This window comes from Condylura cristata, unplaced genomic scaffold, assembly GCF_000260355.1.
Source record: "Condylura cristata isolate star-nosed mole 26May11 unplaced genomic scaffold, ConCri1.0 scaffold00002, whole genome shotgun sequence".
Taxonomy (NCBI): Eukaryota; Metazoa; Chordata; class Mammalia; order Eulipotyphla; family Talpidae; genus Condylura; species Condylura cristata.
Genome location: NW_004567103.1, coordinates 25949751 through 25975296, shown reverse-complemented (window position 1 = coordinate 25975296; position 25546 = coordinate 25949751). Strand labels below are relative to the sequence as shown.

The 25546-nt window shown below is 41.0% G+C and overlaps 1 protein-coding gene across 8 annotated transcripts in view; it reads left to right on the top strand.

The window, feature by feature from the left end:
• SPATS2L (spermatogenesis associated, serine-rich 2-like) overlaps positions 1–25546 on the top strand; it is a 157457-nt gene that overhangs the window by 22274 nt on the left and 109637 nt on the right. The window contains exon 1 of one of the 8 annotated variants that reach the window (XM_004674401.2): positions 8984–9075. The exons of the other annotated variants lie outside the window; for them this stretch is intronic. The gene's annotated coding sequence lies outside the window, so the exon portion shown is untranslated. Of the gene's footprint in view, positions 1–8983; positions 9076–25546 lie in introns of those variants that run through there. 8 annotated transcript variants of the gene reach the window in all.

The following is a 25546-nucleotide window of genomic DNA, read 5'->3' as shown; positions in this document are numbered from 1 at the left end:
ATTAAATATCACTACAAAGTGTACATTAAGTTCCAAAGCTTTGAATATTATCTTAATACCAAGCACTTTACAAAGATTTATATAATTTTTTTATTGAGGTAACATTTATTTATAACACTGTGTATAATTTAGGGGCATAGGAGTGTGGTGTGCATGCATGTTTGTGTGTGTATACACACTATATGTTACCACACCATACCAACCACCAAAGCGCCTTTAATCCTTCCCCACAATCCATTCTAGACTGACATTTCTTTGGATTTCTTTAGAGTAATTTCATGTATAGAGTAGTTTCAAGGTATCAAAAAAGATATCTTTTCTCCTTGTGATGTGGGAAGGAACTACGGCGAGGAGTGGCGCTAGCCTGCTTGGCTTGCCCTCCCAGTGATAACCGTACTTGCTGTGTTGCGGATGTTGAAGAACTTGCTCCAGTGAACCTGTAAGTCTGACTTGCAGTCTTCAGTGGTCATGCGGTGTGGAGTGGGAGAATCCGGCTTTGTGCCAGGCGGCTGGCGTGGGGTCCTGCTCTGCCTCCTGATGATTGTGTGGTCCTTGCATGTCCCCTGCTTCTCTGAACATCAGGGCCCTCCTAATGTGGGGATACTTATATTCACCTTGCAGAATGCGTGGGGTATTTCCTGCTCTTGCATATAAAGTGAAGTGTACAAAGTTGACATTCAGTTAAATGGTAACTATGATCATTATCAGTTATTGGCATTTGAATGAGTTTGTTTGTTGTACAGAAAGCTTGTGGTTTTGGGTTCACACCACTTTCTTCACAATATTTTTGTCTCTCCAGCCCCCATTGCCACCCCATCAGGCTTGCTTGTTTAAAATAATTTGCATAGCAAGTCATAGATTTGTTGTGAAAAAAAATCATCTCTGCTCTGGATCCCCTCAAATGATCCTAAATTCCAAATGGAGGTAGCCTAAGTTAATGAGGTCTTATTGCACCTCTATATTGCCACGAGTGTTTAATGTAAACCTGATTATTTTTCCATAACCTGAAGCTTCAGTAGTTAGATGATGTAACTTTTTAAAAAGAACCATTAACATAAGTGGGGATTGGTTATTTTCTGTGAATTTATTTTCTCATATCTAAAATCCGAATTCCTGTGAAATCACTTTGTTTGCATCTGAAGAGAATTGTATTGGAAATTTCTGGTAGATTCTCTTTTGGATAGGCAACTGAAGGGTTACTGTGTGGATCCTGGCAGCCTTCTGCCCATTAGACAACAAGGGCACAATCAATTCCTGTTTTCTTGGAACATACCAAATAATCAGAAACTTTGATTATTCTGCTGGAAGGCAACAAACAGCTTGATGGAAAGAGGTACCAATTGAAAACAATTGTGATCATATTTTTGTGAGAAGAATGAGATGCCTCCAGCTGTCTGTCACTAATCACATTAGAGGTAGAAAGCAAGAATGTTTGGGCCTGCAAAGATTAATCCCATGTTAGGACACTGCTTATTCTGGTTGCTTACCCGGGAAAAGTGACACTGGGTGTCCATTCTGTATAACTCTTTGCCAATTGATAGTAGTCTCCAATATGTCCCTTAAAGAATTTTCTAACTACAGTTCAAAGGATTTACTTTTATCTTTTTATGCTCATTCTGCAGACATCACTGATTGAAATGATTTCTCCCTCAGCATAACCCAAATGCTAGCAGATATAAAAGAGGAGAGAGATGGCAAATGAAGCCCACGATAACTGAAGAGGTGTCGAGATTCAGTTAGGAAGAGGCCTTTCCCATGTGGACACATGAGCCAAAAAAGCCCATTTTAATTATGAGCTGTGGTACTTCCCTGGTCATGTTTATGTTGGATGCAAGTGCCGGAGCTGGATTTAGACCAGAGCTCCAAGTCTTGGAGTCCTAATGACTAATTTGGGTATCCATAGAATCCCTTAATTCACTTCTTAATTAGTTCGCCCAGATTTCAAGAGTTGCTTGGTTATAATCATTTTCATAAAATTTTCATAAATCCACACAAACATGCACATACTTTTCTCCCACATTGTAGTTCCCACGTGGTGGCCTAGTCCTAAGAATTGTTCTTGTTACTAACAAAGCAATAACAATGACAGTAACAACAAGTGTAACTTGCTGCCATCTCGTGTGGCAGAAAGTGGATTGAGGCACTGGGAAGCAGTTCAGTCGCTTACCTTAGACTTAGCAAGTTACTGTCCTCCTTTGTGCCTTAGTTTCCTTTCATAGTGTGAGAGGAATAATAACAAGTTAGGGTTGTTTAAGGGATTAAAAAGCATTGCATCTATGAATTGAGATGCAGAAAGTGTCCTACACAAAAATAATGGTAGTTATGGTGTTTACTTCAATAAAACAATGATGCTGGTCCCACAATATTGTCATCTAAATATGTCCCATTAGTGTAGTCCACTTGGAGGCTACTTGTGATGGTAATGGAACATTAGAGACTCCAAAATTAGAATGGATTACTATTATTTGTACTTGTACTCCTTGCTAGCTGCAGGATTAGCATTTTTGGCATTTCATGCTTGAGCAATATGAGTGTTAAAATGAAACTTTGGTGCAAGATTGCTTTAAAATTTGAATGAACATTTTGTTCTCCTAGTAGACACAATATTGGCCCTCATTAAAAGGAAACATGTGATTACATTATGTAAAAATGTGTGTTGTGTGTGTGAGCAAGAGACAGACTGGGAGAAGAGAGAGTTGATATTTAGGAGCATTGCTTCAATAAATCCATTGAAAATTTCAAAACTATTTTTAACAGTTAAATGCATATAAAATCATGGTCCACATTTATGAATGTGCAGGAGTGAAAGTCTGGGAAAAGAGAGATTTGTACTTTAATGAGCTTTCCTGATGGCTATCTCAGAATTAATGAATATTAAAGTTGACTACCAAGAGATACACAGGAATTACCTTCCCTTGAGGTTTTTTCTTTAAAACTAAGATAGGATCCAGTTTCCCTCATGGGTGTGCTTGTGTAACCTGGAGAGACACACTCATGCTTTTGGAGACGCCTGCAGGAAGGTCGTCATGGCATCGTTGAGATGACTCAAATTAGAAACATCCAAGCTATCACTAAGTAGTAGATCAGATGAATAATTATTGATATTGCCATAAAATGGACTGCAATCAGCAATGAAAACAGAGTAAACTAGAGCTACACACAGTGAGAATAAACTAGAGTTGCACAAGATAGGGATGTATCTTATAGAGAGGCTGAAAGAAGAGATACGAAAGAATGCATGGCCTTTTATAAAAAGGTGTGGGAACCCCAAATAGGAAACTCTATGCCTGAGGGGTGTGTACATAGTGGCTAAAACTAGAGAAGAGCAAGAAATATATTGCCTCATCCATCAGGATGATGTTACCTGTAAAGGAGGGCACATGGGAAGAAGAAAGTACCTGGAGGAATTCTGGGGGTGCTAGCAGGGGACTGCTTTTTGACTGGGCTGGCAGTTACCTGGGTCATACACGGTATATTCTGTTCTGTTGTGTGTGCCTTTTCTGGTTGTGGGTTAGAGTTCATCATTTTAAAAGTTGTTTTTTTTTGCTTGGGTTGGTTTGTCCTTCTCCTGAATAGTTGTAGGCTTCAAGAACCCTGTGATTGTAACTGGCTCCAGAGAGAGACCGCTGTTTTGCCGCACAGACAAAGTGCCTCCAAAGTTGAATATGTGCCTCAGGGGTGCTTGAGAAGATGCTTGTGGATGGAAAAGACATTGATTAAAACTTGCACTTGTGTTTGTTTTAGTATTGTGGTAACTGATGCTGACTGTACAGCACTGGTACCACCCCAGCTTCATGTCCGGCGGCTCATGTCCCGGGAAGGAGCGCGGGAGGGCCTCTCCTTCTCAGACCTTCCCCACTGGTTCTCTGATTTGGTTATTTTGTGAACTGTGTTGTGCCTGGTTAACTGGATCTACTAATTCTATTTTTTAGTTTTAACAAACCCTGAAAAACTAACAGAATCTTTAAAAAGGTCCTACAGAGAATGTCTGTGATTGAGCATAATTTTGATATTGCAGACAACAAGAAAATGGCATAGGTTGGCAAATACTCTTGTTAGCCATGTTGTCAGTAACATGACAACATGTCATGTAACAGTAACCAGAATCAGAGCAGGCAAGAAGCTGGCCACCAATTCTTAATTTTCTGGATCTTTCAATATATCCATCGTGGTTAATTATAATGAACCTCCTTCTGTATGTATGTGCTTTGAAGAGTCAGGATTAACAAAACATTCCTCAGTTCTGCCATTCTTTCCTACTTTGTTCATGTTTAATAAGGTATACAAAAGTTCATACAATAATACATGTTTATAATAATTATAAACAGGCAGCCAGACATTTTGGGGAAAATGTGTTCAAAACAAGTTAGATGAAAATATCTTAGACCCTTTGGCACATAGTTCAAAGGCTGCTGCCTTATAATTGTTAAAATGTGTAGAAGATGGTAAGCTTGCTAGCCATATCAAAAGGAAGTTGCCTCCTGGCCCTTATTTCTTTTTATTAACAAATATCAACATTAAGGCAGTAGTTTATACACTCTACTTTATTAAAAATTTTTGATTAGAGTTGGGGAAGGAAAGAACACACACAGAGAAAAGCTCTTCTGGTTTGTGCATATTTCCTTTAGCTAAGGACTTTATATGTAGGAAATGTTGAAGAGTGCTAGGTGGCCCTTCCCAGGCAGGAACAATAGAAAGTACTCGATGACACATGCATCGAGGAAGAACAGGGCACCAGCAGTCACAGACCTGATCCTAGCCCATCTCTGCCGCCGCTGCTCTGCCAGCAGCCAGGCCTCAGCACAAGCTGATACCTTCTCTGAGCCGCCCCTGCCTTTTCTTTCTTAGGAGGCTGCTAATAGCAGCCCTTTCCCAACTCTTACAGAATCACATGTGAGAGCATCTATAAAATCTACATGCACAAGGAATTTAGACATGTCCCTTCTACATCTCCTTGAACAGAATGTAACTTTATTAAAGTGCCGATGTCCTTAACCTTCAGAGTTCATTTGAATGGAGGCTACAGAATGCACTAGATAGCCTAAACCAAAAGAGCTATTAAACACTATTTTTTCTTTTTCTTTTTTTTTTTTTTTACTGGAAGGATCCCAGGGCAGAGCTCTTGGAATTGAAGAAAGGGGGACCATCCAACAGCACAAAGAGCCACAACCAAGGGCCCTCCCACCATCTCAGAATTGGGGTTTGTGGCCCTCTTTTCCAAGTAGCTGATTTAGTGTCGTCAGGCACTGGTGACTTCCACCCTCCGGGTTCAGTTTTCCGAGCTTGAGGCCATTAGAAGAGAGACTCTAAAACAGTCACAGTTTAGGTTGACCGGCCACCTTTTGATCAGTCTGCCTCAGGGGAGGGGACAAAGTCATGTGGCATAGAGGAGTCTGGGGAGCTCCTTGTCTCAACTTCAGGAAAATAAGGGATTCTGTGAACTTCTGCCTACCACTGATATTGCTTTAATAGTTGCTAGTGACTCAATTTTCCTTTTCATTAGAAGAATCAAAGGAACAGAGGCACAGAAGTGTGCATGTTTTTGTCCATCACTGTCAGCACACCCCTCTGAGCCTGGACCTTCTTCTTTAGGTGGACACTGGGCTTGCAATCACTTCATTAAATACTGAAAATCTGTGGTCCGAAGGGTCTTCCTTTTCGTCAACGTTGCTCTAAGTCATGGCTCATTCCTATCTTGAGCTACCACTTGCCTCTTGCTAGAAAGAAGATACTAGGCCATGGTTAGCGTGCCCATAGTGTGCTTCACTGGGAGCCTGACTAGCACTACAATTTTATGTCAGGGTGGAAAGAAGGTAAGAGAGGAGCACAGTGTTGGCATGCCTTAGGCAACGCCATGTCATTAAGGGATCTTGGGTTTTTGCTCTGGTGAACCTTTAAAGTATATTTGAAAATACCACAGTCACTCCTAACCAGACTATGGGTGCAGCTTTTCCTCACACCAACCACATTTGATATATGGTGTTTGTTTTATCAGGGCTTGAGCAATTAATTGTAGTATTTCCAGTATGAAAATATTTATATGTCTGAAATAACAATGTCTATCTCCCCCCAAAACTTGAGTATTGCTTTTAAATATTGCCCTGACAAGTCTTAAACAGAGTAGGATCATTCACTATAAAACTAGAAAATGCCAGTTTTTTTTCAAGCACATGTACCTATGAAATTGCCAAGTTTTATATTGTTAATGCACAGTGAGATTTCCTTTGTCTTTAAAGACCTTCCTTAGAAAAAGCATACCACTGAAGAAAATGATGTACTATTAACAATCGTTATTTTCATTAGCCTCCATTTTCCAAAGTACTGAGTTATAACATAATCCATAGCTCGTTCTTTTTAACCAGCTCGCAATACATTACCAATCTAGTGTCTCTGGTATAAGGGTGATTTATTACCAGACTTTAAGTGCTGACCCATGATATGTTAAACTGGTATCGGCAGCTGTTGTCTGAAGGTTTGCAGGTGTCCTGACTAATGCTTTGAAAGATCAGCTTTACAATAAATCACAGCATACGTAATTTCTCAATAAAGTAATGGAAAGGATTTTGCACTCTGAGTCCTATGAGCTTTGGAATTTGGAAGTTACTTGCATGGCAGATTAACATAAAGGGGTAGAATGTTCTCAGGCTTTAGCCCTTGACCTCTGGGGTAGCCATAGTCAATAGCAAAAGCGTCTTGGTAGCTTTGTTCTCCTAACCATGAGATTTCTTGGCTCTGAGAACTGACAAAGTGCCAAGTATAGGCCTAATTGCATTCCTTGTCACTGAGAAAAAAACTCAAAGGAATTTTCCTTTTCTTTCAAAGGGATACCTTAGGCATTACAATTTTTTTTTTTTTTTTTTTTTTTTTGCCATAGCAGTTGTTTATAAGACTTTTGCAAAGCTTTCTGAAAAGGGAGCTTGAAGGGGGCTGTCTGTGCCAAATAGAGGTCTGTGTTTCTTACCTATATCTACAAAGAGTCTGGGTGATGAAATCCAAGATGTGGCTTTGTGTTTTGTGCTTTCAGCTTGCTCTCTGATTAATGATCCTGTGTCCCTTCTTTCCCTGTGTTCTGCTCAATGGTTTAGCAAGATAGTACATGAGGTTTTCAGCCAGCCTCATAAAAGACCTCCTACTGCCTGTCACCTCTGTCCACTAGTTCCCAGCGCTGTGCCCATTGCTCAATATATATGAGAAATTCAGTTAGTATTTGTTGAAATCAGGAATCATTTAGCAGGTCTATGTGTGTTTTATATATTGTTAAGTTATATATTGGACTAGATATGCCCTGGGCCAGATTAGCTCTGATCAAGTAACAGTATCCAGGGTTAGTAGATTGGGATCTTCCAGGACATGAAGTTGATATTCTAAGGGGGAGGCCAGTGGATCCAGGCAATGAAGAGGCAGGTAACCAGGTAAATAAGCATAAGAATTGCAGTGGGCAGTAAGGGCTACAGAAGATCCAGACAGGGTAAGTGCCATGATACAGACCAAGGGCTTGTGGAAACAAAAACTGGAACAAGCTGAAAGCTAGGAATTGATACAATCTTCCAGAAGACTTCATTCACTCTAGAAATTAGCATGTCCGATGAGGTTCCACTTATTGTAGCTTTAATTCATGCAAATAGGTTTGGGGTATTCTTACTATATCAGCAGTATCAATTTCACTTTATAATATTTTACTTTTTACACATCACTTGCTTAGTACCTAGAGCCAAGGCCAAAGGTTAGCTCTTTGCTTCACTTCCCTCTCCAAGCTGCAGCTTCGCCTCAATGCCGGGCAGCTGTGTTCAGATGTACGCTGACAGTCACATGAGAAACCATATGACCAAAAGAGGACAGATCAGCACAAATTTACCATCAAAGTGAAAGAAAGACCCTGAAGGAGAATTCTCTACTGACTGAGCAGGTCAGAAGTGTTATCTCGTATCTCAAGGACAGAAAGTTTATTAAAGATTTGGGTACAGAGTACTTATCACCCTCCAGGCATGCTGAACCATGTCAACCAGAAAACCATTCCTTAGGGTTTACATTTTCCCTTTTTTCCTAAATTAAAAAATGCTAATGTGAACTCTTGACTCTCAGCAACACATGTTATTATTGTATATGGGGCAGAGAGTAAATAAGACACTTGCCTAATGACCTAACAGTTCATTTTAACTCAGCAAGCTGGAAGTAATTTTAGCTTGTTTTCTTTCTTTCTTTCTTTCTTTTTTTTTTTGTGCTTCTTTATGGAAACAGGCCACAAACGTTTTTATTTCACCATTCTTCATAACCTTATAGAATGCCTCCTGTTTATGCTCTAAGAGCTGTTTTTAAGACCCTTGAGGGATATCCTTTAATACACTCTTTTTAAAAATAATTACTCATCTCTACTCCCCCACCCCCGCCCTCACCCCCTCCCTTAGATAAAGGTTTGGAAATAGAGAAAACTTCTTAATGAGATATGCTTAATAGTCTATGCAGAGTACTGCAATGTTTACACCTAGTTCAGTTAATGTAAATTATATTTAATTAGTCATCCTGGAAGAGCAGTAGATATTTTAGAAAAGGTTCAGTACCTTAAGCCTACTGTTTGGCTTTTATGTATAGTATTTATGAATAATTTTCTACGAGTAGTAGTTGTAGATTTTTTTTTGTAAAAAATCTATTGTAACATAAAGTTGGCTGTTAAAGATTTTTATACTAATATGAAGAATGTATCTTTTGAGGGTTTGAAAAATATCCATGTGGGACAGATCACTTTTAGAAAAATTCATTATAAATTTTAAAGTGCTACATAAATGGAATCATATTATTTATTTTTCCACTTGTGACTCCTTCCTAACCATGTGTTAATGGTGTGTTCCTGTTTGGAGTGAGATTTGGAGTGACGCCGGCTACCCTGCGTCAGCGATGCCTCAGTTCCTGAGCTGTGCTCCTCCACACGGTGCTTGACCTTCGCAACCTCAGCCTGCACTGTGCTCCTCGACTTTAGGAGGGAACCTCCACTCACGCCCCATCTTCAAGCATCTCCCAGCCCCTCCTGGATGTAGGAAGGACTGAGCAGTGACCTGTTCCTGGCCTCCTGGGCCTCTGGTATGGTCCTCTGGCATAGCTCTGCCACAGCACACACGCTGCTGCTGAGGGGTTTTCTGCAGACTGGTCCTTTTAAGGGGGAGAGTGAAAAGGTTGTATTTCAGCTACCCCCTTGTCTTGGTTGGCCTCTGTTCCGCCCTGTCCTCCCAACACCACATTCCCCACACTTCCACATTCTCCCTGCCACCCTAATTGCTGCAAGAATCTAGAAACAAGTTTTGTCCCTGGCCAGGGAGGTGGCAGACCTCTCCTGACCCGCCCGCTGCTCCCTCAGCAGTGTATTTCAGTAGATCTGCCTGCTATGCTCCCCACTCTGTCTCTAGTGAATTTTCTTGCCTCCAGCACCTCTGGCCTGTACCCCAGTTCTTGTCTGCATAAGTAAATACATCTTAAAAAAAAAGTAGGAACAAGAAAATGTGTCCTGGTAATTCTGCTCTGTTGATTTCCCATTCCTATCCTGAGTGAAATTGCTCTTTCCACACCACTCCAGAGTTACCAGCTGCCCCTTTGTTCTCCTTTTTTCACAAAAAGCCCTTGCAGCAGTGGGAGGAGGGTGGGCTGGGGCAACACAGCCCTTTGCTTCGGCGCTTGTCCTGAAAAGTGCTTGGCAGCAAGGACCAGGTCATGGGAGGCAGGTTCCCAGGGGTCACCACAGCCTACATAAACACCACTTCCACTTAGCTTGACCTTTCATTGTGCTCTAAAATGACTGAAAATACCTAAACCCTGTACAGCACTTTTCTGGAAACAAACATAAGTGCAGTTCTTTTGAGAGGCCACACTTGAACTTGAACTCCTTTTTACCTGTGTGAATCATTACATCTAATTCAAGCTTACCTTCTTTCTTGTATTTTCCCTTGGTGAGAAGTAACTCATTTCTGTACTGATAAAATTATGAAGCAAGTAAAGATACCTCATCTAGCCCTAAAACACTTAGCTCTGGGAGAAGTATGTGTCCAGCAGACTAACTTCTGATTCTGTAACTGCTTTAATGTATTACCTCGAGCAGCCCTGTGAGGTCTCGTAGTATTGTCTTTTTGTGTTTTACAATGTAGACGCTGAGGCATAGTAACATTAAATAAGTTGCCAAAGGTTTATCGGACAGGATGAGGGGTACCTCAGGACCCCCACACCTGCCCATTCCCAAATGGGTTCTGCCATCCACTTCATCAAGACAAAACACACTCTAGTGGGCAAGACACTGTCATGGAAAAGGAACTTTAATACAATTAGTGTGCAGTAAAGACAACCTTATTAAGTATAACACTTAACATACCAAGTAAGTTCAGTGACGCCTTCTCTTAGCCCCATGAACGTGGCACTTCACGCCCTTTTGCCTTTTGTTTCCAAACGTGATTTTCTTCCAGGTCTTTGTTCACCACGTACCATGGGCTTACCATGAGCTATTACTCTTCAGTTTATAATACCAGAGAGACCTTGTTTCTCAATGCCAGGATGGGGCCCTGAGACAAAAGAGGTCAGGCAAATTTTTGGAGGCTGGGAGGGTGGAAATCCAAAGATAAGGATTTAGGAAAAAAAGTCTTTCAAACAGTGGGATAGGAGACTAGAACTAGGCCCCAGAGAGGTGTGATGACATGCTGCACGAGTAGGAGCCTGGGAAGGATAGGAACGGAGACTGTGAAGGACAAACCTGAGCAGGAGATGGACGCTTCCTCGCAGCTGGTCTGTGGGTGGCTGAAGCGCCCCTTCTCCCACAGATGCTTTGGGCACCTCTCATTTGCAGGTCTCACAATGCACCTTGTAAGTCAGAGTGTTGGAGATCTCACTTCTTGCAGTCTCGTGGGGAAAATGTGTACCCCAGAGCTCTGAATGTTTGTGGTTCTTTGGAGATCTTATGCATTCTAGAACTGAGTTTTTTCCTGATCTTTTTTATGTAACTGGTGTTGCATAGCCACAGTCACTCTGTCTGGAGGGTCTTCCAGGCAAGATCTGTGATCGTAATGAGTTATTTTTACCTCTTTTCTTGGACAAGAACAATATCCTTACCATTCAGTCTCCAAAGATAGCAAACAGTTAGATAGAAGAATATCCTTATGTTAGGAAAGAAGTTGGCAGTCTTGATGATGTGAAAATGTCCAATTTAGAAAACACATTTAAAAAGAAAAGCTGCTATAAGTCCTTGAACCAGGTGGAATAAAAATGAAAGAATAAATTAAAAATTTAGAAGAATATGCGTGGTCTGACAGCACATTCCACTTCATCTCTTTAGTCTTGCAGATACTTGTTGATTTTTGCCTGAACTTCAGGTGTGTTTCTATCATTCCATTAAAATGTCAGACTGCACACTGGCTGTGGCCTCTAATTGGAAGTATAACTCAGATGATAGATTTTCTAGCTGATGCATCTGGTCAGAGCTCTACTAGAAGTTGCTGTGGACTAACCATCGAGAGTTTCTCTAAGAATATTCTTAAGTATATAAAAAGGCACCTAATATAGGCATGAGAAAAATGGCATCAGATCCCAAAGAATATCAAAGTCAATCACGACTGGAGGTATACAAATCGGGCATTGATAGTGTAGACTCATCTAATTGATTAAAGTGCCTGTGTCTAACACTCACTAAAGTTATAGCTCTAAGTACATCTGTCCCACTTGACCAGCCCGTGGTGTTACATAGTATTTTCATGAACTGATCAAAGGGTAAAAGTATGTAATTCAAGTAAATGAAACAATATGACTCTTTGTAGATGACAGTTTGATAGCGTGTATTTTTTTAAACATTTAAAATATGTCATTATTTTGTTGCAGGAATGTTGTTTATAAAAATTTATGCCAAGGAAATAATTAGGTAAATATGCAGAGATTTTAATCCCAAAGATGTTCATCACATCATTCTCTAACAAGATTATGGGGAATTGCTAAAATGTAGAAAATAGTGGATTAAGTATATTATGTATAATCATATAATGAGATGTTATTCAGCCACTGTAGACAACATTGTAAGTAAATATTAATAATTGAAAGTTGTTCATTTTATATTATTAAGGTAGGGTAAAACCATGGTCCAAAAAAACAAATAAGCAAGTGAGAGCACAATTTTGTTAACATATGGATATATTCTCATAAAATGACTTAGAAATTTATTTAAGAATTTTTTAAGTGTTTTTTGGGGGTGGTAAGATAATGAGCATTAAAAAATGTTCTGAGTTATCTGTGTCTTTAATTTCTCCACTCTGAACATCTGCCATCCTAATGATATAGAACTGACAAAGTTTATTTATTTATTTTTTTAAAGATTTATTTATTTATTCATACAGAACTGGGGTACAAGCCAGAGATGCGGAGGGTGAGAGGATTCACCAGAGACAGAGTGGGGAGCAGAACAGGCAGATGTACTGAAACATACACTGCTGAGGGGAGCAGCGGGCGGGTCAGGAGAGGTCTGCCACGCCATGTGGTCTCCTCGGGGCAGGCGGGAATCGAACTCATGCGGAAGTGGCTTTAGCTTCTCAGTGCTGTGCTTTAACCCGCTATGCTACCAGGGAGGGCCGACAAAGTTTATTTTTAATCAAAAAAAGGAAAGCACATGAGTCAAACCCTATGAAAATGTTTCTGGATAACTGAAAGACCTCGTGTTATGTTTCTCAGCTGAATATATTTGTATGCTTATGTCAGCTGAACATGGTAACAGTCATTGCTCTATGTTACACCACATTTATCAGGAATTATTGTCTTCCTCACCTCTGCTAAATGAAGGAACTCAGCTTATTAGACCATCTTGAGATTTCTTCCTACTCCCACATCCCAGGTATGCACATCTAAGTTTATGCGGAGAAACTGCTCAGTCATGAACTCTCTACTTTTTCTCATATTTACCAGTTGCCAAGTGGTGAAAATACGTTAAGAATTCATCTTATTTGTAGTACACTCAGACTCACTCACTCACTTGCAAGGTTATACTTGATGTCTGTCTTCTACTACTTTAAAGAGAGGCCTTCAAAAGATGTAGGTTTCCCATCACTTTTTGATTAACCTTGTTTTGAGCTTTCTTGGAGAATTTGTGATGAGAGTCACAAAACTGAGGACTGCTCCGTGTTTGAGGTGAGCTTCAGCAGGCAGTAATAAAGATGCCACTCCCGTGTGCTGTGCAGCTCTCAGCCTCTTCCTTTGTATCACAAACACTGTCCACACCTCCTGGATTTAGGTAACTTTAGTGAGACAAGAGGTCTTACTTTTTTTCTTACTAATTGCTTCTGGTAGATGCTTATTATTACAGTTAATTCTCTCCTACCTTTATAATTTCAAAGCGAGTTCATAATAACCATAGCGGTAAATTATAGCACACAATTCTTAATTCTATAACTTCTAAAGTTAGTGGGAAAAGTGTTGCTTCACGAGATAGGAAACCTGTATTTTGATCCAGGCTCTGCCATGAACTTGTAGAACATTAGGGAGGTGACCTGTCTTTTTCAGTCTTTTTCTTTTTCTCCTCTATAAAGTGAGAGGGTAATTCAGTGTTTTGGTTTTTTCCCCCAAGTCTCCTTTAAGCTCTGAAATTGTATGAATATATGGCCTGCAAAGGTCATTTATTGTTGCCCATATAACTCATGACTAAAGGCAGAACATCTACTGACAATCCCTGCTATTCCCCTGCCTCTTATCTATCCCAGGCCAATAAACCTCTGTTTTTATGTTTATCTTTCTTTTCTTATGCCACACTAAATAATTTCAGGAAAATCTCACTTTGGCTGTATCCTCTGTGATGTGTCTTTGTGACTAGTGTAAAAAGTTCTTAAGAATAGCTACTTCCATTATTCTCCAGTTTTTAAAGCCCGAGAACTAAATCTCAGTTCAAAGATTCCGACCTTTATTATCATTTCTGCCCTAACCTTTACAAGCCTAAGGCCTAATTTGAAACAGAAAAATTCCTATCTTGGGACACTGAATTCATAAATAGTATGATTTATCACTACAGTTTAAGAAGAAATTAGGATATTTAACATTTTTAGCAACATTTGTGCCTATGTTGAATATGCAAAATTGAGTTGCTGTGCTTGCTTGCAGATGCCACACTTTTAATTGTGGATACCTTACTTAAAAATTGAGTAATAATTCAAATGAATCTACTATAAAAGAGAAATCAGGTTACTCTAGTGAAACATTTTACAAATGAAATACACATGAATTTCAACTTGATCTCTAATTTATAGGCTCTGAAATGTATAGTAGCTCCTTTATATATACATGTTATCTATTTCTGCAGTAGATGCTGGAAACCCAATCCAAACAGGCCACCAAGGAGACTACTAACTGGCATCCAATACCCATTCTTTCTTTCTCCCTTAGTGACACTCCTGATTTTATTCAAGGGGGCAACGTGCCCAGCCAAAAACTTAATTTCCCACCACCGTTGCAGTTGGGGTAGTCAACACAGATATTGTTAGATAAAGCTTTCTGGAAACCACTTCAATAGGAATGGATTAAACTGTTATTTCTTGCTTCATCCTCTGTATTCCATTATGCTGGCTCCTTCCTGAGATCCGCATGTTTACAAGATGACTGAGGCAACTTAAGTCCCATTATTCTTTCTATTTAGACCTAGCAAAGTGAAAATCTAATTTCCTAATAGCTCAAACAAAGCCCTAGGTTTGTTTCTCCCTGGACTGATTGCCTGTTTGGTACTGAGCAGACCCATAAGATACATGGAATGAGGTGCAGAAGGGATTCATCCTCAGTCCAGTACCCCAAGCCCAGGTCCACCATGGAGGAAGTGACTCCCCAGGGTCCTCTGAAACAAATAGAGCTTTCCTGGCCAGGGGAAGTGGGAGTGAATAGAGATACCTAAGGGACCACATCACACATAACCACCTCACCAAGTTTCCCCATTTGCTTCCTGACTTGTTTTAGTATTGGGTAGTGATACAGATTCATCATTTGGGTTGTAAAGTTATACCAAACAGTTATTTGGCCATTGAATTCATTTACAGTAAGTAGAGTTGAAGTCTCAAGGCGATATATATATCAAAATATGTATCTTTTAGTTCAAAATATCTTTTAAATCAAAATATATATCTTTCTGTTTGCCAGATTAATGTTTTGCAATAAAACATCCTGCCCATTCTCATTGGCATCCCTTCTAGTCCTCTAATGGGTAAAATCCAGGTTTGCCAAAAACATTTTTAAAACTCAAGAAAACTGTATCTTTCAACATAGCTATTGCTGCAGGAGAGGAATTATTTCTAAGCAAAATGTTATATAGCAATTAGAGCTAAATCAAATTTAAAAGGACTCATGATAAAGCTTTCAAAAGTGCTACTTTAAAATAGTAATGTCAGCAAACTGCATTATTAATACCAGTGCTCTGAGTTGAGATGGAGCAGTGACACAAAAAATATTGTGGTCTTCTTTTTAGTATTAGTGATGATGTAGAGTGATTTTGAAGTGATTTACTGAAGTTGCATGTTGGAACATGGTAAACAAGAAGACAGATGATTATGGTCACCATTCTGGAAATGTTCAGATGGCTTTCAATTAGCTTTGGGCAAGCTTGCTTCCTGCAGAAGCCAGTATTGATTTTTCAGAATGCCTCCTAGCTCTTCAGCAAAAGGGCCAGTCATGTCAATCCTTGAAGTCATAGAATGTCATTAGAGAGGGGACTGCAGAACGCTGGGGCCTGGCTATGTAGGCCGAAGATAGCAAGAATGGGGTGAGGCAAGGTGATGTAATGCAATGATGGAAATTGTGTTCTCCGTTTAGAGTGGGACCTAGGTCTGGCCCTGAGCCTTCCATATATACCAGCAGGTCACCGAAGCTCTCAGAGCCCTACTTGCATATTTGCAATATTGGGGGGCTTGGGGATGGGTATCAATGAGAAATAGTTTCTAACCCAGTGTCTCTGACTAACCCTGAGTGTTCAGTGGATATTAGCTGTTATTCTGTTTTCAGAGTTGGTCCTTAAAAAGAGGGTATCATGTTGGATTTTCACTCTTCTTAGTTTTATTAAAGCAAAGCAAAAATCAAAGCAAAATAGCAGGAGAGTGAAGTTGAGTGTGGGTTGACTCCACCTGACAGTGCTTTTACTTTGTTGTGTGAAGAAATGAAGCGTTGCTATTGGCATATTGTGAGTCCCTTAGATTCCATCCTGAGTTTCAGATGCAATTTGTTGACAAGAGTCTTTTACTTGGAACACTGGTGTTACTGCCTCACTTGGAAGATTGGCAACCACCTGCTGTGGGAGCAACAAGGATCCCGAAAAGTCAGAGACTTGTCCTCCTTGTCAGAGACCCCTGACATCCCACCTGCTTGTCATTCTAGACCTTCTGGGAAGGGTGTCTGAGCATCTCAGTTAGCAGAATCCTGGGTCCTACTCCTTCATTTTAAAAACGAGGAACTGACAGAGAAAGGAAAAGTGACCCAAAGAGTCAATGAAAAAGGAAGGAAAAAGGAAGGATCTAAACCAAAGCTTCCTGATGTCTATGCCAAGCACATCCTGACTAACCACACTATCCTCTGCTGACCACCCTCAAATTCTCTCCTCCTCCAGCTGCTCAAGAGAAGGAACTCATTCCTTTCAGCAAATTCAGTTTGTTAGAAGACATCCACCCTGCTCCCCAAATGTCAGCATCTACAGATCTTCGTTTTTTTGTTTTGACACTCAGCTTCCCAGGAGCAGAATGCGCATCTACCTGGGGGGGCGGGGATGGGGGGGTGGGAGAGGTGGGGGGTTCAGGGTGGAGGCGCAGAGTAGCCCATGTAAGGTGGAAAATGGGAGGAGTGGAGCTCCTGGCGCCTCGCACTGTCCTACATGATGCTTGAAGTCTCCAGGCTCTTGGTTTCAGGGTTTTGAAGAATCAGCCACCCATACCCCAGGACAAGTGGCAGCTTCTCTGGGTCCTCAGCTGTGTCAAGTTTCAGTTGCTTCTGCTTGGAGGGTTAGGCTTCCCTTTTGGCTTTCTGTCTTCGAATTGTTGTGATGTGCCTTATTCGCTCTGTCTCCTCTCCCATTTGTTGTCCTTCGGGTTTATACCATTTTTATTTATTTCTCACTGTCTTAGCAGGATTTGGAAGGATATAGATCAGCATATCTGTTAATCACCTCCATACCCCTAGAATGGTAATAACCATGGTGGGGCAGATGTTGGGGGACAGGTAGGGTCCAGAATTTCATCTGTTGATACAAGGTTCTAAAGTGGACTTAAAGTTGGATGGATAATGACTGATGGGGGCTGGATGCAATTATTATTATTATTATTTTAATTGAAGACCTTGACTTGGCAGTACAGAGAATTGGGCTAGGGTGGCTGAGGATTTACCACACCATGTGTTCAATCACTGCCAAGAACCTTCCCCAAAAGTCTAGGTTTTGTGTCATCACCAAAAATTAACCTTATAGTATGGTTCACAAGTATCTGTATGGAAGTGTTCTGAAAATGAAATGTGCTTCTATGAAATCAGTGGATGGAAATCAGAGAGAGAAGAGGCGGATTTGTATATTCCTTTTGTAACTCCACACTGGCTGGGAGGAAGCGCAAAACATCTCTCTCAGTGTTTGTGTTTTCAGATGAATCAACCAGCAGTAGAAAGCTTTCCTGCAAGTGTGTACATACCAGAGATGAGAGGATAAATGTTTGTTATATGAATACATTTAATGGATGGTAGAGGATTTGGGGACTATGGCAACATGTTTGTGGTAAAAACATTTGAAGGCCAGACACTTTTCAAAATCCTGCGAAATTAACATGAAATGAATGGCACATATTTTATTTTGTCAAGGACTAAAAATTTCCATTAAAAAAATACATAAGCCTGTCAGTAACTTTTCTCTAATACCTGATGTATTTTAGTTAATGCTACATTTTTCCTGGTGTTCTGACAAACATAATTGTCTCCAAAGGGACTCACTAATATTATATTCAGAACTGATGACTGATTTCATAGCCTTAAACTGAAGGATGAAGCATTAACATTTTTGTATCCACCCCTCCATTCTCTCCAGTGAGGGATTATAAATTGAGTTTTCATTTTGATACAACTGTGTTCGACCTTGGGAAAATGTATTTCACAGGAACATAGACATTAGTGTAAGGTGGTTTGTGGATTTCAGGCAGAAAGCGTTGGATTCTGAGATAGAGGAGGCGCGTGCCCTTTAGTGCCCCACCCCTTAACATAGTTTGTAGGAAGGTCCATTTAGTTGAGTGTTGTTCAAGGACTGGCTGCTTTTTGTTGCCTCTTACTGGGTTCTAAGGACTGGCTGCTTTTTGTTGCCTCTTACTGGGTTCTAAGAATGCAGTTTCTCTTCTTCAGTCTATCTGACGACCTTTCTGGTTTAGGCAGTTTCCTAGCTCAGTGAACGTCTCAGTTTTATGTTTATGTGCTTAAAGAAAGAGCCAGGGACTTACGCGATTCCGTGTCTCAGCCCCTGCTTTTCCGTAACGCCTAGACCCTATGACAGCTCCTCATGGTTCACAGTCTAAAGAGTGGCACATTGCATTTGCATTCTGAGTTTGTTTTCCTGTGTGAGCAAAACTGATGATTTAAGGATGAGAGAAAAGGGCACACACTTAACAACATATAATGAGTTTTGCAAGTTCTATAGAAAATGCCAAACATTGGGAAGCCACTATGTAACCAGAAGTTAAAAAGAAAACAGGCACACAAGCACCCACAAGCTGGCTGAGCTATCAATAGCTTCCCCCACTGCATGGGCCAGTTGCTCTGGCTTTTTGGAGATGCAGCCATAGATGCTCTTGTGAGTCTGCTGCTTTAAAATCCGACACCCTCTCCGCCCCCCAATAGCAGGATTTAATGGCAGGGGGCCCCAGCCTCTGTTCTGAAGTCTCTCCCCCTCCCACTTCCTCGGAGAGGGAAGCATAATTAATTTCTCCTCTTCCTTTTTGATTATAGGAAAACTCTGGTGCCAGTGCACCTGAATTCAGAGGGCAACCCCCCAACAATTATTCCCTTGTTCTTGAGCCTCATGGGTCTGGGGAACAGGGAGGGAGAAAGGGGCATGAATTTCTCTAGGTGGTGATAAGAGCTACATTCCGAGAGGATTAGCAGCACAAAAACCTGCTTCTAGGAGGAAAAAAGAACAAAGTGAGGGCTCTGGGGGGCACACCTACTTTGACACAGCCCCAGAAGGAGCTGCACAGCATGCACTCCAGCCACATTCCAGTTTGAAAGCTGTCAAAAGGGAGTGACTTTAGCATGTTGTCCATAGAATGGACACAGTTGGTATAAGGTTGGGAGCTGTCTTGGGCAGAGGAGGGGGACTGTTTGGTCCTATCTTCTGCTTCACTGTAAGAATTACATGTGGCCTCTATCAAGTACCAAACATCCTGGTCAAGACAAGGAAACATTTTCCAAATGCTTGATTTCAGACTTTCCCACTTCAAGCAGCAAAGAAGAGGCGATGAAAAAAACCCTGTAATTTGTTAATCGCATCCGAGAATGGGTCTGAACAAATGGAGGTGTAGCCCCATTTAAACCTTCCTAAAACAGCACCATGTCTGCGTTGAAATTGGGGGTCTTGATCGTGCAACTCAAGGGAGGTTCCTTGTATGTTTTTCAGCAGATATATTTGGTGAGACGTAAAGGCAGTATCATTCCTTCCTGCTAATCAAGGGCCAGAACCGGCCCACACACATCTGCCTCGCTGTTCCTCACTGCCTGTTATGAAAATAAACTCATTTTTCAAAAGAAATTACTCCCCTGAAAGCAGGAAAAGGAGCACATAGATGTAGTCCCCAAACCTTCTCGCCGACTTCTGTCCCTTCACTCCACCCCCAATAGTCACAATACCCCAGCTTTTCAGATTTTAAATCGAAACTTCCTTCGTCTTGCCATAGTTTGTCACCAAGAAATCTGATAGAGGCTAGCTAACCCCTAAAAAAATAATTCTGTAGGAATTTGCCACTCATACACAAGGCTCTTGAGAAATAAATACATAAGCAACTCTCTGCGATGCAGTGACTTTTACAGGTACCACACTGTAACCTACGTCAGAAATATGCCACAGTGTTGTAGGTAACTGCAGCCTTTACAGTTTCTTCCTTGAACTCTGGTCCTCTCTTTAATGAGAAGAGAACACTCAAATATCACACAAATATCAAAGTGGGCCTTCGGTGAAGATGCCCTATCGACAGTTTGCATGACTGAGTCCACTAGAAATGTACCTCTTGATGTCAGTGTAGCAGGTTTAATGAAGTTAAACATTTGCCAAGTGAGTTTGTTTTTCAGAGGAGTCACTTCAGGGAGGCGTGTGGGAGCAAACTGAGCTTGGCTAACCATGAGTAATTATTTGCCTGTGTCCATAATTTTAACAATGTGAATCATTAGCTCAGACCCGCTCTTCTGTCCCAGAAAGGTAAAGAGGCATTCGTCACAACCACGGGTGTCAGTAGCGGACACTGGCATGCCTCCCCTTTGCACGATGAGATGATTAACTTTATCGCTGTGGCCCTGGAAATGTCATGGGTTTGGTGCAACCCATGACATGGTCCTGGTCAAGAGTGACCCGCTGCTTACCTGCTCTGGAGTCCTCACCAACGTGGACGACTCGTTACTGCCAGAGATTCTTGTTAGTATTCTTTCGTCCTATTTGGGGGGTATCGTTTGTAGAAAATACACATCCATTTTAATTTTTATTTAAAGATTTTATTTATGCATACAGAAATGGGGTACAGGACAGAGGTGCAGGGGCGGTGAGAGGATTCACCAGAAACAGAGTGGGGAGCAGAACAGGCAGATCCACGAAGTACACTGCTGAGGGAGCAGCAGGCGGGTCAGGAGAAGTCTGCCGTGCCATGTGGGTCACCTCCGGGGTGGGGATCAATTCACACTGAAGCAGCCACAGGTTGGCTTAGCTTCGCAGTGCAGTGCTCCAACCCATTGCACCACCAGGGAGGGCCCCATTTTAATTTTTAAAATGCTTTCTGGGATACACGAGAAAATGCCTTTCCATTTAAGAAGAACTAGCCGTGCGTTTGTTAGGTATTTGCTGTGACTGAACAAACCAGACTTGAGCAACAAAGGCAGTGTCTTTGACGTCTTGCCAGGATTGTATTTCGTAGCTAAACATGACATTTAGGAAATGTCAACTGTGAATGACTTTTTTTAAAAAAGCTATAGTAAAGTATGGTTGGATATACGTACAAACTCGGACTTACAAGAACTTGACAAACAAGTTTCCGATAGACATAAAAGGCCACCCCACCTCCACGCTCTTTTCAGGATCCCTTCACTTCACCCTTTTACCCTGCTAGCTCTCTCCTGCTGTCCCCTCCAACACCAGAGTCTCTCAACACTGCTATGGAAACTGCCTGTGGAGAAACTTGGCTCTTTGGAAAAACTCTGTGTGTCCTCTCAAATGCAGGAAGGAGCTGTGTGCAAATAGGCTCAGTTGGGCCTGACCCAAAAATAGCTGTTGGACAGAGCCTGGGAGCTCCCCAGTATTTTCTCCAGTGTGGTGTGAGTCTTTGTAACTTCCTTTACTTTTATTTTATAGACTCATGGGTATCCTTTTTAAAGATCAGGATGTCTGAGAGAGACACGAGAATGAGTCACGCAAGTGACCACTTACACACTCAGCCCTTGCACGTGGCCCCTGCCTTATAGTGCTCAGTGACCAGCGTCCACCCAGATACTGGCCCTCACAGCAGACATTGCTCTGAAATTGGACAGACTGAAACTGAGGGAACTCCAAATATTTGAGCTGCTGGAAGCAGGACTAGAAGTTGCAAACTAAATTCTGAATCAAGTCATTTCATTAGATATTCCTTTGTGTGTGGATATTTTATCCACACATGTGTGTTTGTATATACACATACATGTTCACATCTCTGCCATTTTAAATAGTGCAATAATAAATAATAAAACTCAGAACACTCAAATCATCCCTGACCTCAATATTCTGCTGTTTAAAATATCCTTGTACCTGGAAGGTGAAAATGACATGACTGGGTCTTATTGCATAAGCGGTAGATCTTAAGAGTACTGTGTGTGCCTCTATAAAAAAAAAAAAAAACAGACTTAGGGCCCTCCCTGGTGGCGCAGTGGGTTAAAGCACAGCACTAAGAAGCTCAAGCCACTTCAGCATGAATTCGATCCCCACCCCAGAAGTGATCCAGATGGCAGTGCAGTCCTCGCCTGACCTGCCCGCTGCTCCCCTCAGCAGTGTACTTTGTCGATCTGCCTGTTCTGTTCCTCACTCTCTCTGGTGGATCCTCTCACTGCCCCTGCACCTCTGGCCTTTACCTAGCTCTGTATGTATAAATAAATAAATCTTAAAACACACACACACACATTTAAAAACTTGAATGTTAATACCTTACAACTTGATTTTGAAATATCTTTGCAATCATAGTTAATGGAATGCATAAGTTGTATTTCTGTTTACTGTCTTAATCCCAGCACTACTGTTATGTTTACATCTGAGGTTCTGAATACTTTATACTTACTCTTGGTGAATGGAGCATTTATTTGTATCTGCAAAGTGTATTTGAACTCTCTACCAGAAAGCCAGTTTCATTAGATATTTCCATGTGATCACCTTTGTGATCAAGGCCTAATAGCATAAATCTAAAATAGAAAATGATGAGCACACATAAATAACAAGATGACGATAATGACTCTCAACAGATTGTCTCATTGACAGTGAACATACAAGGGGGGACATCACAGGAGATCGGCTAGTGCCATTTTCTGTGACAGAAAATACTCACATTTACATAAAGCCAGAAATAAAAATGACTCCAAGAAAAAACATGTGTTAAGAATTATGAGTGGTAAGCTTAGAAAGAGGAGGGAAATTAGGTTATCACAAACATTGCTGTTTTCCTTCCAAAGTATAGGCATACTTTCCACTCTGACTCTGACATCACATGCTGGTTAAGAAATGTGAAGAAAACAGAATCAGGCAAATGAACGACAAATTTGTTATCAATCAGATTTAATAGGAGCTGAAAATCTGAAAGCAGTGTGGTAAATAGCCAGCAAAGCCTTAAGGAGCACAAAGTATTGTCTAGCACTTTATTTATGATTAAAATATTTAAAGTTCTACCCAAATTATTTTCACTGAAACGGTAGCATCATCTTTAATAAAAGAAATCACTTTTATCCCATGGCCAGTTTGTTCGTTCTGTTTCTTTTTTTGCCATATGTTTGTCCTTCTGACCTGCCTCGCCAGGGTAGATCATTGCTACTATTCCTGATAGGCGTTTTGATGGCGGCCACTGAGAAAGACACTCTGGGCCCTGCTGCGGTCCTCAGCATTCCTGGCCAAATGAGGCCACAGAGACTGAAGCCAAATGGTGTGTCACAACGACTTCTCCCTCTCTGAATCTGGCTGAAGTTTGCTGGCTTTAGGGCTCAGCTCAACCTGTCACTTTCTTTGGAGACAAGTAGGTAATTACAGAGACCGGCAATTTCTGTCTTTTAAAAAACCAGGAAATGGGAGAGACCAATGCTGTAACCAATAGAATTCCTTTATTAAGTGCCTCTTTTCTTCGTTTAAACAAGATTTGAAAAGCCAACCCAGACCAAATTACTTTTTTCCTTACTTTAATACATTTCAGCTAAGTTTTAAAGCACAGGCTATATTTTCTATGAGAATAGGGAAACTTTATTTCCATTTCACATGAAATGACAAGTACAGTTACTTGGTTTAGATCCATTTAGATCTAAGTAGACCATCATACTGTTAGCCTTGAACTAGGACTGGGTCTTAAAGTCTTTGTAGTTAATTTTAGAGCATCAATATATGTATAGGAACAGAACCTGTCTCATTGTGGGCATTATCTTTGAGAGATGACAGGGATAATCAGTTTGACTTCATAGCTGAAGGCACACAGAACCCTAGGAGAGCCTTGCCTAACCACTGAAACAAGGAAGCTGCCCTCATGTCAAGCAGCTAATGTTCTGTCACTTGCCAAACATTCTTGCTCCAGATTCATGTTCTGAAGTTTCATGAACCAACTGAGTGAACAAACTGTGTGGTCTAGATTAAATGATATCTGCCTGAAAGGAGAGAAGTGAAGTTAGCCAAAAGTCCAGATGGCAACTGTATTTTCTGCAGAACTCTATTTGGAAAGTGAGCTTTATGTAATTTTTGGTCACTTCTTACTATCTTAGGAGACCATTTTCAGAAATAGTCATTGAGGGATACCGCAAATGTTTCAAAAAATGAACTTCACCGAGGCAGGCGTGTCATGTAATCTGTCCACAGAATCCTCACTCCTTTAGGATATTTTTTCTTTTAGCATTGTCAGGACCCTCTCCTGTCACATCTCTTTATTATACAGCTGGTTACATTACCTAGAACATTGGTTCCATAACTGAGAAATTTCAGCTACTTATGATGTGGCTGAAAAGGTACAGGGACTTATCACTGACCTTAATCTTGTGCTGGACTAGGTTGCTAACTTGCCTGCAGGAAGCCAGCAGTTGTCAGCTGTGTCCACATAAATGTGATGCTTCCTTCTTCCTCAAGGCAGAATGCCATTTCTAAATTGCATCTTCTAGCAAAGTTGGTAATACCTTCGATTTACTCCATCTTCCATGTTAAGGAGTTTATTTGGAGGTTATAGAGTGAGCCCCAAAGTTTCAGTAGGAGTTGAGAACTATCAGCTCTCATTTGGGTTCATTACCTAGCAAATCAAGTTAGAGGAACATTTTGAAAAATCGATTAAGGCTGTTTACTTACCAAGTGGCGGGGCCATCTCTAGCCAGACTGGGTTTCTTCTTCCTTCTTGTCTTACCAGTTACCGAGACTTGATCATAGTTCTTCTAATTAACTTCAGATTCATACTTTCCTCTCCACTGTCACCTTCATGGCCTCACTCCAATCTTTATTGATTGGTTCTAGTGTAATCCAGATACCTTTATATCCAACTTACATCCCAGTACTAGCTTAATCTTTATAAAGCATTGATATGATGATGATGTTAAAATTAGTCATGGCTTCATATTTTGACCCACAGCCACTTAATTCTGAAAATCACTGTCTTTATTTCATGGCCCAGGGTAACCTGCAGCCTTTTCCTCTTGCATCTCTCCCCCTCAATGACCAACTTTGTTTCCAGCTGCTCTACAGTATGTTGGCACTCAAGTCAGTATCTAATGAAAAAACCAACCTCTACCCATTCCTGTGAGATCTGTTCTTGGAATAAAGTATTCCATGATAAGTCTCACCTGGAAAACCCCTCCCATTCTCCTTCCAGCTCTGCAGATAGCCTCTTATCAGTCCTCAACGTCTACTCCTGCTTCACTTAAGCATACACTTCCTGAGCACCTGCCATTAAGTTGAAAGTCCCAACGGTGTGTGGAGAGGAGTGTGAGACTGTACAAACATGTTCCTACTGCCCTGTCTGAGTGTGGCTGGCTACTCCAGCCTCGAGATCCACCTCTTCTGAACTTTGACAGGACTTGAAGTGTCGACCACGAGCAGGGGTTCAGGAAAATTCTATTGGAACTGATAGTTCCCTTTTCCCCCTCACATCTTTTCATATTTCTA